Source organism: Photinus pyralis, unplaced genomic scaffold (genome assembly GCF_008802855.1).
Source record: "Photinus pyralis isolate 1611_PpyrPB1 unplaced genomic scaffold, Ppyr1.3 Ppyr1.4_LG5, whole genome shotgun sequence".
NCBI lineage: Eukaryota > Metazoa > Arthropoda > Insecta > Coleoptera > Lampyridae > Photinus > Photinus pyralis.
The window spans coordinates 32,256,900-32,269,176 of record NW_022170596.1 but is presented as its reverse complement, the minus strand read 5'-3'; the positions used below and the strand labels follow the sequence as shown (position 1 = coordinate 32,269,176).

Sequence of the window (12,277 nt, the reverse complement as noted above, 5' to 3'; positions counted from 1 at the left end):
ATAATTTTAATAAAATTAAATGCTACCGGTGCGTACGTGTGGGGCATATCCGGAAAAATTGCAAAAAGGGAAAAGAAGACAGTGAAGAAAAATCGAAAGACGAGGCGTTCGTATGTGAGGCTCTCAGCGCGGAAGATGGCGATGTTTGGATTGTTGATTCCGGAGCTACAGATCACATAACTCGTCATCGTGAGTGGTTTTTGTCTTATGAGCAGTTTGGTGTTCCCTTGAAAATTTATGTCGGCGACAAATCAACAATGGACGCTCTCGGAAAAGGAAGTATAAAATTTCAGGCTTATGTTGACAGAAAGAAAATAGAATGTCACATGGAAAATGTTCTTTTTGTGCCAGGGGCACGAAGAAATCTTTTTTCGGTCACGGCTGCGTTGGACAAGGGCATGAAGTTCAGATCTTCCAGCGAAAGATGTGAATTCACTAGGGATGGAGTTGTAAAAGCATACGGAGTTCGAATGGGTCAATTATTCAGGATGGTGATCCAAATAACATTTCCGAAAGATTATGTAAATGAGGTCAATCTAACGACGAAAATTACACTTCAAAATTGGCATGAAAAATTCGGACATCAGAACAAACAACATGTCAAGAAAATCTTGAAAAACCAGAAAATCGACTTCATTGATGACGAAACGTTTTGCGGAGCTTGCGTGGAAGGAAAACAACACCGGAGTACTTTTGAATTACGAAATCAGCGTGCTACGACGACTGGAACAATTCTACATGTTGATTTGTGCGGACCAATGGAATGCACTTCGTTGGGTGGCGCTAAATATTTTGCGTGTTTTACTTGTGATTATTCAAGAATGCGATTTGTTTATTTCCTCAAGGAAAAATCAGAAACTGCTGGAAAAATTGTAGAGGTGTTACAAATCATAAAAACTCAACTTGGTAGATCGATGAAAACCCTGCAGTGTGATGGAGGAAAAGAATTCGACAACAGCGAGGTTCGAAAAATATTGAAGTTGGACGGGGTGAATTTGGCGGTGTCAAATCCTTATACGCATGAACAAAATGGATGCGCTGAACGAACAAACAGAATGGTGGTTGATTTGGCTCGAACAATGCTTTTGGCTAAAAAATTGCCAAAATATTTGTGGGCGGAAGCGGTCAATACTGCTGTTTACATTTTGAATCGCAGTGGACCAAGCGGAGTTGAAAACAAATCTCCTTTTCACTTTTCACGGGGAAGAAGGTGAATTTAAATCGTTTCTATGTTTTTGGCACAGATTGTTTCGTGCACGTACCGAAAGAAAAGAGAAATAAATGGGACCCAAAAGGCAAACGAGGAATTTTTGTCGGATATTCTGACAACATTGACGGTTTTCGTATTTGGTATAAATCGGAAAATCGCATCGTTCGCAGTAAATACGTTGTTTTTGAACCAGAACAGTCTGAAAAATTATTGGCATTATTTCCGGAGAAGACAGGAAGCGCAGATAGTCAAGGTCCCGAAACATTTCCAGGAGAAGATTTCATCGATCAAGGGAATTTGCAAGATCATGAAGAAGATTTTGTCGATCAAGAGACGAGCACACCAACTCAAGAAAAGGAATTGGAGTGTAAAGCATCGGAAGAAATCTTGGAAAAACGACATCTCAGAAATCGGAACGATCTCAAAGCACCAAACAGGTTGTTATATGCAATGCTTTCGGAAGTTGTTGAACCAAAAAGTTATAACGAGGCCATAAAATCGGCAGAAAAGCAGAATTGGGTGACCGCCATGAACGAAGAAATGGCATCATTAAAAGAAAATTCGACGTGGAAAATTGTTGAACTGCCGGAAAAGCGAAAAACTATTTCTAATCGCTGGGTATATCGTGTGAAACGGGATTCTTACGGGAATGTTTCGCGGTTTAAGGCACGTTTAGTTGTTGATTATAATGAGACATTTAGTCCTGTGGCACGACTTGATTCAATTCGGATAGTTTTGAGTATTGCAGCGAAAGAAAAATTGAAGATTGCTCAATTTGACGTCAAGACTGCATTTTTTATATGGAAAAATTGATGAAGAAATTTACATGGATCAACCTGAAGGTTATGAAGATGGAAGTCAGCGTGTTTGTAAATTGCAGAGGAGTCTTTATGGTTTAAAACAATGTAACATAAATGAAAGTTTAAAGTTTGAGGGGAAGTGTTGTACTAAAATCTTTAAACTAAATAATTCATTTATGTTTGATCTAAGGTAGTTTTTTGTTGCTATATAAATAATTTAGAGTTTGTCATTGGAAACTGATACAATAAAAAACGTTGTTCATATTAATAGCAGTTCTTATTCAATTTAATACCATCAACAGTTTTCTTGCAACATTGATGAAGTACTCATTGAATGCTTCAGCACTAAGATGCGGTATATCTGCGACCCTACCATTATCTTCATTTTGTCTATAAGAATTTATAATTCGCCACATCATTTTATTCGGATTTTTGGATGATTTAATAATTTTTTCATTCATTTTTACCTTAGCTTTTTTGATTTCTGCTCTATAGGTATGCTCTTTTTAAAGCCAAGAATTGGCTTTGTAATTTTAAGGGAGGGCAGTTCTTTTTTAGTTCGCTTAATAAACGTACTTTCTCACGCATGGTATGTAATATGGGGTTAAACCAATTCAAATGAATACCTTCCTTATTGCACTTGACCATTTTTTGTGGGAACGAATTGTTAAAAATATCAAAGTATTATGAAAATAGTTAAATTTAGTTTCAACATTTAAATTCGTATTGAGTAACAAATCCCAGGAACATTGCGTGAGATTCTCGTAAAACTTTGAGCACCCCACCATCGTTAATGGTCTATGATGTTTATAGGTATGTGTTTGTGTTACCATGTTCGGCGTAATGTCGATACGAAACTGTAAATGAATGCCCAGATGATCAGATGTTATATGATTTTATATGATTTAAAGTGTTACATATCTTGTCTGACGAGAAATTTGCAAAAATGTTATCTAAGCAATTTAGTCCTCTTGTTTCCGAGTGCAGCAATTGTTCAAAATTGTACGATTTTAATAAATCTACAAGTTCACTTGTGTGGCTATTTGCAGTGTTAAAATAAACGTTGAAATCCCCACATATCACAATCTTACAATAATTCTGTTTAAAAAGACTGATCAAAATTTTATCCAGTTGCACCAAGAACCTTTCGAAATCAGCGGAAGGGGCTCTATATACGGTTAATATGGTAACACCCAGAGAATTACTATGAATAGCTGCAACTTCACAAGTTTTTTCAATTGACAGTGATTTAATTTTATCAAGCGATGTAGCTTGAAGGTCCATTTTTTGTAATATTATAACGCCCCCATGTTTGGAGGTTTGTCGACAAAAAGTGCTTGCAATCTTGTAATTGTCAATTTTAAATCCATTAGATATGTCGTCATAGCTCAGCCAGTGTTCAGAAAAGCAAAGAAATTCATATTGATGTTTACTCAACAACAGTTCAACAGTTCATTCAGTTCATTGCTGTAGGTGATTTATTTCATGTATTTGTGTGGCCTATGCCGGGGTTTTTGTCCCGTAGAAGGTTTCTCTGGTATGGCTTTGTTGTGTGCGTAAAATATTTATTTGTGCTTGTCATTTCTTACGCACAAAAGTTCTGTCTTTTATTTAATTCCCTTCCCGATTATGTCTCACGTACCAACACGTGCAAGAACCGATTACACAACGTAGGAGTTCATTCGTGCCACCCATATCACGCCGACTGCCATCCAAATTCAAAAGTGCCTCGAAACGTTCATCGTTTCGACTTGAAAGGTAGGTGGCTCTTCTCGTAGTTTTTTCCCAGAGTTGCCAACGGTAAGTATAGGGTAAGTCAACGTTTTCAGTGTCGGCTTGATGGACACCTAGGACAATTACAATAGTAAGTGACATAAGCGATACAATTTAAGAATCCAGGTTCCGAAAAGTAGGTACCCTCAAATATTCATACATGCAACACTAAAACAAATAAAAAAAACTTGGGAATTGTCCATTTGGTCGCGGTTATTTCACAAAACGCACTTTCCTGTTCTATCTACTTCTTTCGTGGGCGGCACCTTCAGTCGTGTTTCCTGGTGGACTGGGAGCTGATTTAGGTGGTATTCGAACGTTATCAAGGTTGTCGTCTATGAGAATACAGGCTGGCTTTACAGGATCTAGTGACTCGTAACGTTTTTGAACAAACGTTAAAAACCGGTTTGACCTCTTGTCTAAGAGTTTGACATACTGTCTACTGAAAGTTATTTCATGAAAGTCGAAAGTGAAATAACTTTCTGGAACTTTTTAAAGCGACAGATGTGCCCTACATGCTGCAATTCTATTTTACTTTCCAATGAAAGTTTGCTAATACCAACCAACACAAGGTACGTCTTTCATAACGCTCAAAAACCTTTCTTTACCGCCCGTCAACATCAATACAAGCCGGATTCAGACAGATACTATGAACTTCTCCAATTCTTTATCAGTCTCTTGGGAATCTGCCAGTGTCTGGTAATCGATGGTCGAGGTCACTTCGTCGATCCTCAGAGGGCGTCGGCTATCACGTTTTCTTGTATGGTTATTTGTCGTATGTCCGTCGTAAATTGGCCGATAGAATCCCGGTAACGGAATCCTCTCGGCGTGCATTTGTCGAGTTTTTGGTGGAAAGCGAAGGTGATCGGTTTGTGATCTATGAAAAGCGGAAAACACCTTGCTGAGTTACTGCCACCATATCCTCGAAGTATTTGATAGTCACGGATATTGCTAATAGTTCCCTGTTGTAGGTGGAGTACCTATTTGGTTTGTGTTGTGTTGGATAAATCCCTGAAAAGTTTGGCAGGCGTTGCATGACCGACATGAACCCAAAAGTGTAATTTTTTGTAAAATTAAACTGTAGTATAAAAATATTTGGGTGACTAAACCATCATATCAAAATACGTATTTATTCCTATTGTTTACAATTTTGCAAAGATTGTAACAAACACAAATATCACGTTTGGATCTTGGTACTTGAGACTATATGGCGATGTGTTTATTGGAATGATATAATACTAGATCTGTGATAATACTATGATGACGAGTGGATATATTACGATACGCGTTCTGAAATCTAGTATTGATAAGATTTGTGCTTTTCAGTTTAGTATAAAACCGGGGATATGAACTGGACATAAGTAGAGCGAATGCAATACTAAAATTTTAAAATGAAGTTTCTTCTTTTTGCTTTTGTGGCACTATCGGTAGTTTTTCAAGTAGTGCACTGCAGAGTCTGCCTTTGTATTTCTCCACTTGTTTCAAGAACTTGTCCCGCGGGCTATACATACGTGTAAGTATTTTTTTATTATTACATAATGCAAATGTACACCAACAAATATCGACAACAAGATTACAAAATAATTAACAAGATTCATATCAGACCCTTTGTATATTTCAACAACCAGTCCTCGTGGACAGTATAATACCACGCACTACTTCTCTAGTATTGCGTGATTTGCAAAAGCTAAAGTGAAAAAAATCTCCTTCCACGACTGCCATTGCAGAATCCTCAACCTTTTTCACAAAGCCAGGTTTAATATAGTTTACATGTTTTTTTAAATTCTATGTCAGGATTTTAGTCCAGTAAGTAGGGATTTTTGCCCTACAAAAGATGATGTAGTAGTCATTTCTGAATATGTAGTTGAGGTCTGGGCCTTGAAACAAAAACCATGTTTTCGACCTTTGCGAAGGCGAGGTTCATTAATAATAAAACTGTTCAAACAATCTTATATCCAAATATCAACAATAATAAAACTGTTTAAGAAAATGTTCCACTAGCTCTTTTACTATTTCTCAGAATCCTCGCTTAAGAGGGAGAACGCACGAAAAAGGTAATTTACTCCCACGAAACATCATGGCGTCAGATCAAAAATATACATAGTAAAGGTGGGTAGTTTGGGTTGGAGCGCTACGGTCGAAACGAACTTTCTTGTTATGATTGATGCTGAGGTTGTTTGATTGTGAGCAATTAATAAAAGCTTTAAAGGAAAGCATTTTAAGATAAAAGATATTCGTATCCATTTTTCTATTTTATTGCTTCAGAAAATCATTTACACTACATAAGTATTTCTAGGTGTTTTATTTGAATTCTCTTGTATTTGTAAATCGATCACATTCTACCCGAAATGCTTAGATTTCAGGGATGTTTAAAAGTGGTATCTAGCTAGCGACAATGCTCAAGGCAGTGGGCTGGTTAAAAATTTGTGTACGTGCTTACGTAGTATTCACGTTGCAATCACCCATTGATCTAATTCTAAGATATTTCGTATATTATGTTCACTTTTTCGCCGCCGTGGTGACATCAATTTGTGTTTGAAGCTTGCATTGTTTAAGTTAGGAACAACGATAAAGTTACGTTTTAATTGTCGCATTGTGTACTACTAGTACAGGCGGTAAGTGCATCGGTCTAAACATTTTGGGGGGGAAAGCTGGACTTTGTTGAAATGTCTCAGGTTAGGTGTCCCGAATAACGTACTAAAAGTCCAGACCCCCAACTGCGCCGCTCGTCGAGCTGTGGCACGTTTTTGCCCCCCGAAATCAGTTTTTCGTTAATATCTCGAAATGTAGCAGGTTTAGAGAACAACTTTTGAAACAAAAAATGTTCCTCGTAAAATTTCCTACACGAAAGCTTATTTGCAAGTTAGCCCAGGCCTAACCGTTAGCCTACAGCGTTCTCTTGAGTAGTCTAATATTGAGTTCTTTGATGATTTTTTGTACTTATGGTTGTTATTGATGAAAAACATACTTCTCACTTATTGTACCATAGGATAGCCGATTTGAACGTTAGTTTAAGAAATTTCATTAAGATTCTGGAAGCATACGTATTTTCTTATTTACAGTTCAAAATTATAATCACTTAATTCTATATACATTTCATCGTTCGACTCAACAGCAATGTCATCATCCGAATGCAGAGTAGTTTCGACATCGGAGTCCATACTGTCGTCGAAGTGTGACTCTTCCTCAGCTTGTACCTCAGCATTGAGGCATGAAAGATCCATACACCCGGAGCGTAAATTGGAACATTTCAGTCCTGTAACACAGAGAAGAAAGAGAAATGAGTACGTATCTCTGAATTTCAGAACCTCGAAGAGAACTGAACAGAAATCGGTGCTTAGTCTTCTATCAGGACGCACCTGCTTTTCTGTACGAACATGCAGATAAGCATCCTTTTTGACAAGCGCATGAAATTAAATTCAGCAACTCGTCAGGAGTAGTTAGGCGCAGCGGTCATCGGTGTAGGCAGAAGTTCTGCACTGTGTATGTGCCAACCCCATCCGATCGGAGAGAAATTGTTTCCTCTCCATTTTTGCACCTGATGACAGCATCGGTAGGCGTGGAGACTGAGTGCAGCGTTTTTTTTTTTCGACCGCCTTATGGAACGAACCGATGACGATCGAAATGTCTGCTTGCCTGACACAATATTTGACTCCGCTGACGTAGCTAAAGTAATTCGTGTTGAAATAGTGTATACTGCGGGTAGACTGGCGAAAAACTCGATATTAGACTACTCAAAAGAACGCTGTAGGCTAACGGTTAGGTCTAGGCTAACTTGCAAATAAGCTATCGTGTAGGAAATTCTACGAGGAACATTTTTTGTTTCAAAAGTTTTTCTCTAAGCCTGCTACATTTCGAAAAACTGATTTCGGTGGGCAAAAACGTGCCACAGCACGACGAGCGGCGCAGTTGGGGATCTGGACTTTTAGTACGTTATTCGGGACACCTAACCTGAGACATTTCAACAAAGTCCAGCTTTCCCTCCCAAAATGTTCAGATTGACGTTTTTTGTGTACTTATCGCCTGTGCTATACGTTAACCCTTCTTTATAAATGTACGTCGTGTTATATTGATACCAGGGACCGAAAGTTGAGGTAAAGATACTAACAGTTTGATAAATTGAAAAAGGACCTTCATTTCAGATAATCTCGTTTGAATTAGTGATCATTATACCTATACAGTTAAATACAAAACTGTTTCTTTCTAGGGGTCATTGCTGGACTCGCGAGGGAAATGGAATCGAATGCTGCTAAAGGAATTGCAATAGGATGCTGTATACAGTGTATAGGTACACTCACTGCACAAACTGTAAACTGATTGAATAATGTTACATTAAATGAAAATTTTCAGTGAAATACATCTCGTCTATCATTAAGATTAAGCTCGAATAAAATGTATGTCATCCTCAGAGATGCTAATCAAAACCTTAGTAAGCAATACCTGAAAGCCTAGTATGGCCTACACAATAGAACATAAATGTGTAAATCTCACGCAGAATTTTAGGATTACTACTAATAAGAATAAACCGGTACAATGGAATATCGAAGGATCCTCAGTGCTACCACTTAACGACTATTTATACTATGCGATCAAAAATGAGTTGCTGTCGAGTCACTTTTGCAATTTTTCTTTACATGGGACCTCGTACTTAACTTGAACTTCCAAAGGCGACTCGACACCAACTCATTTTTAATCGCCCGTTGCAACCTTGCAACTCCAATCGATATAATAATTTTTTTTTTTTTTGGTAGGTGGGGAAATGCTCCTTATGCACACTCCAGGTTGAAAGGTCTGGAGTAGTGTGGGGCTCTCCCTTACTCGGGTATGCCCACTAAAACCCCACCTAAGGCTTCGGCTTCTATGGCCATTTGCCTATTTGCTCAAAATATCACAGACTTCGTTCTAATAGAATATTACATACAGGTAGGTCGACTCACATACAATACAATATTTTCGATATGACAAAGTTGGTAACTGACAGACAACAATAAATAACAATTAAATAGACAGCCATTATATCACAGTTTGTGCAACATTTCCACACTTTGGAAAAATCCTGTCACCCTTCGACACCGTTCATCGCTGTTAAAGTTACCTTCCCATATCGGGCATATCCCGAAGTTGTCCCGTATATCTTTGTATCGTGGACAGTTACAAAGTATGTGCTCTAGTGTTAAATTAACTCACAGTTCGCACATAGGGGTCTAGGTTTACCTTCCAGCAAGGCGCTATGGGTTAATGCGGTGTGCCCAAGTCTAATTCGAAACATCTTCACGAATACAAACCGACCCTCGCCAAGAAGAAATAGCGGCCCCAAATCGGGTTTGACCCTTTTCAAAAATGAATCGGACCTCGCCCATAGGTCGCCCCAACGCTCATACACCCGAGCCCTGACGAGTGTACGTCGGATTACTGTTGTCTCATTTGCAACATCAAGGTCATTTAGTTGTAGATACGTTAGATCCTCTCTAGCCCTTTGGCTCAGCGTTCTGCACCTATTCAGTCGTCGACGTGGAACTGCGCCTGCCATCGATACGTGATTCGGATGTCGTTCATCCGAAATTACTTTAAGATAATAGTTTACAGCAGCCTGTTTACGACGGAGGGCTAGAGGAAGGATGTTCGCCTCGACGTGAAGCGCAGCGACCGGACTCGTTGGAAAAGCTCCGAGGGAATACCGTATGGCGAGGTTTTGGATTTTATCGAGATTCCCAAGCATCGCACTGTTGTCACATGTCAGATAAGCACAGCACCCATAATCAATTCTCGATAAAATTAAGGCCTTGTAGACGTCGAGTAACGTCTTTGGGTGAGCTCCCCACTTATGGTGGGCCAGGACCCTAATGACATTTAATGATTTCCTACACTTTGTGACAACATTCTGTAGATGCTTGGACCACCGCAGTTCCCTGTCAAAGGTAAGTCCCAAAAATTTCATATCTTGGGACACAGCTATTATACGGTCTTTCATAAATAGAACGGGGTCATAGTGTGGTCTTCGGAGTCGACAAAAATGAACCACCTTCGTCTTTTCCTCAGACAAAACGTACCCCACTGCATCCGCATTATCAGAAATTTTATTGATAGCCATTTGTAGTATACGCACAGCGGAACCAACGGTTTTTCCGGCACAATGAATCATTAAGTCATCGACGTATAGGGATTTATCGACTGTGTCGGCAACACCCAGGGCTATTCCGTTTATGGCAATTGCAAACAGTGAACAGCTTAAAGTCGAGCCCTGCGGGACCCCGTTTTCTAATACGCGCTCGTTTGAATACGCCTCTCCAATTCTAACAATAAACTTTCTGTCTCTTAAAAAAGATCTAATAAATTTGGGCATGTTTCCGCGTAAATTGTATTCAAACATTTTTTTAAGTATACCATACCGCCATGTCATGTCATATGCGCTCTTGATATCAAAGAAGACCCCAATCAAATGCTCGCCACCATCAAACGACTTTAGGATGTTATCAGTTAATTTAACCAAATGATCGACCGTCGACCGACCTCTCCGAAAATCGGCCTGATAGGGGACGATGATCTCGTTTTCTTCCAGAAAGACCCGCAATCTCCCATCAACAATTTTTTCCAAGAGTTTGCCTAGGCATGAAGTCAAACTAATTGGACGGTAGTCTTTATTCAACCAAATAACGTCAATAATAAATAACAATAAAAAACTAAAATGAAATTTGAAATTTGTTGATCCATCAAAACAATTATTAATAATTTTTTAATTATATCCAGAATATAATATAATAAATTAAACGAAAAGAAATGGAAATAAAATGTGTTTGAGAATACAAAAAAATTTAGACATGTTGCGCTCTTGGGTAACATATTATTCTACAAGTGATCGTTTGAATTTGGTGTGTGGTAATGATTTGATATGACTTGGAATGGCATTATACATTTTTGATATTGCGTACAAGAACGACCTTCGAAAAAATGAAGTACGGGTATTATGGAACGGTATTTCTATTAGCCCTCGATGCCTCAGATTAAAATTATGTATATCCGTTCGAAATGTTATCTTATTGTAGAGATACGGTGGAGATTTTGTAATTAACACATATGATAAAAGCAAATTGAATGCACTAGGTGTCTGTCCATATTCAGTCAAATGGCTACTTTAAGTTTATGTGATACGTGTTCCGTGCGCCTGATGCCATAAATATAACGCAGACAGGAATTTTGTACTTTTTGGATCCGTTTCTGATCATACTTGTCTATGCAATGATTATAAAGTACATCACAATAATTAAAATGCGACAACACAAGGAAATCTGTTAACCGAATTTTGATTGACGTCTTCAATAGGTGTCGGCTGCCGTAAATTAATCTGAGGTTAGCATAGGCCTTTTGCAAGCAGTTAGTAACATGCCGATGAATCTCATATCTGTGTCAAAATAAAGACCCAAGTTACGAGAAACATTTCTGCACTGAAGAATAGAATCGTTTATGGTAATCTTTAAACGCCCTACAACACGATCTCGAGCCTTCTTTCTACCCAAACACATTAGTGTAGACTTATTAGGGTTTATCAGCAAAGAGAGCTGTTCACTAGCTTTCATTAGTTCAGCTAAATCCCTATTCACCCTTTTGTTCACGTCGTCAATGTCCTTTTCATCAAAAGTGTAGGTAAGTTGAGTATCATCGGCAAACATATGACATTGACAGTATTTTAATGCAGTATGTAAATGAAAAGTATAAATTATGAACAATAACGGTCCCAAGATTGACCCCTGCGGAACTCCTGAAGAAAGCAGCAAATGTGTCGAGAAGGACATAGGTACTTAACCTGACAATTTGAGACCTATTGGAGATGTAATTAGACATTAAGTTAACAGCAGATTCACTGAATCCAATGTATTGTAAAATTGCAAGTAGAGTGTCATAATTTATAGTGTCGAAAGCTTTGCTGTAGGTAATCTAACATGACTAATAGAAACAGTTTATTGTTGTCTACGGCACTGCAAATTTGATCAGAACTAGTTGCAATTACAGCTATAGCCAGTTCGAAATCCCGATTGTACTTCCGGTAGAATATTGTTAACGCATAAAAAGGTCTTTATTTGTTCGTCCATAATCTTTTCTAAGACCTTCGATAGAACAGGTAGGATACTTATAGGCCTAAGGTCATTAAAATCCGTGGCGTTACCTTTCTTTGGAAGAGGTATAATCAATGCTGTTTTCCATGAAGTTGGAAATAGACACTGTACTCTAAACAAAAGTTATAATCATGTGTAATATATGGGATAAATGTTGGACACAATAGGGTCTTCCTGAAAAAAAAAATTGTAACTTTTTTGTGTCTTACTGTAAAGTTTATAACCTGTAATTGAACATCTTATATACAAAACTTTTTTTCCTAATTGCAGCATGTCAATAAACAAGATATAATATCGTAAAACTTTCAAATTTTGTCATGCAACCGACGACATGCCGATATTGGCCGAGCGTCGCATACGTCACTACGCGGGTTGCCGATCGG

At 38.3% G+C, this 12,277-nt stretch overlaps 1 long non-coding RNA gene across 1 annotated transcript; it reads left to right on the top strand.

Annotated features, from left to right (window-relative positions):
- Positions 1–9,198: 9,198 nt before the first annotated feature.
- LOC116171833 lies at positions 9,199–9,910 on the top strand. Its single transcript, XR_004145535.1, has 3 exons — positions 9,199–9,701; positions 9,761–9,829; positions 9,881–9,910. It is a non-coding gene; the product is annotated as an uncharacterized LOC116171833 (long non-coding RNA).
- The last annotated feature ends 2,367 nt before the right edge of the window (positions 9,911–12,277 follow it).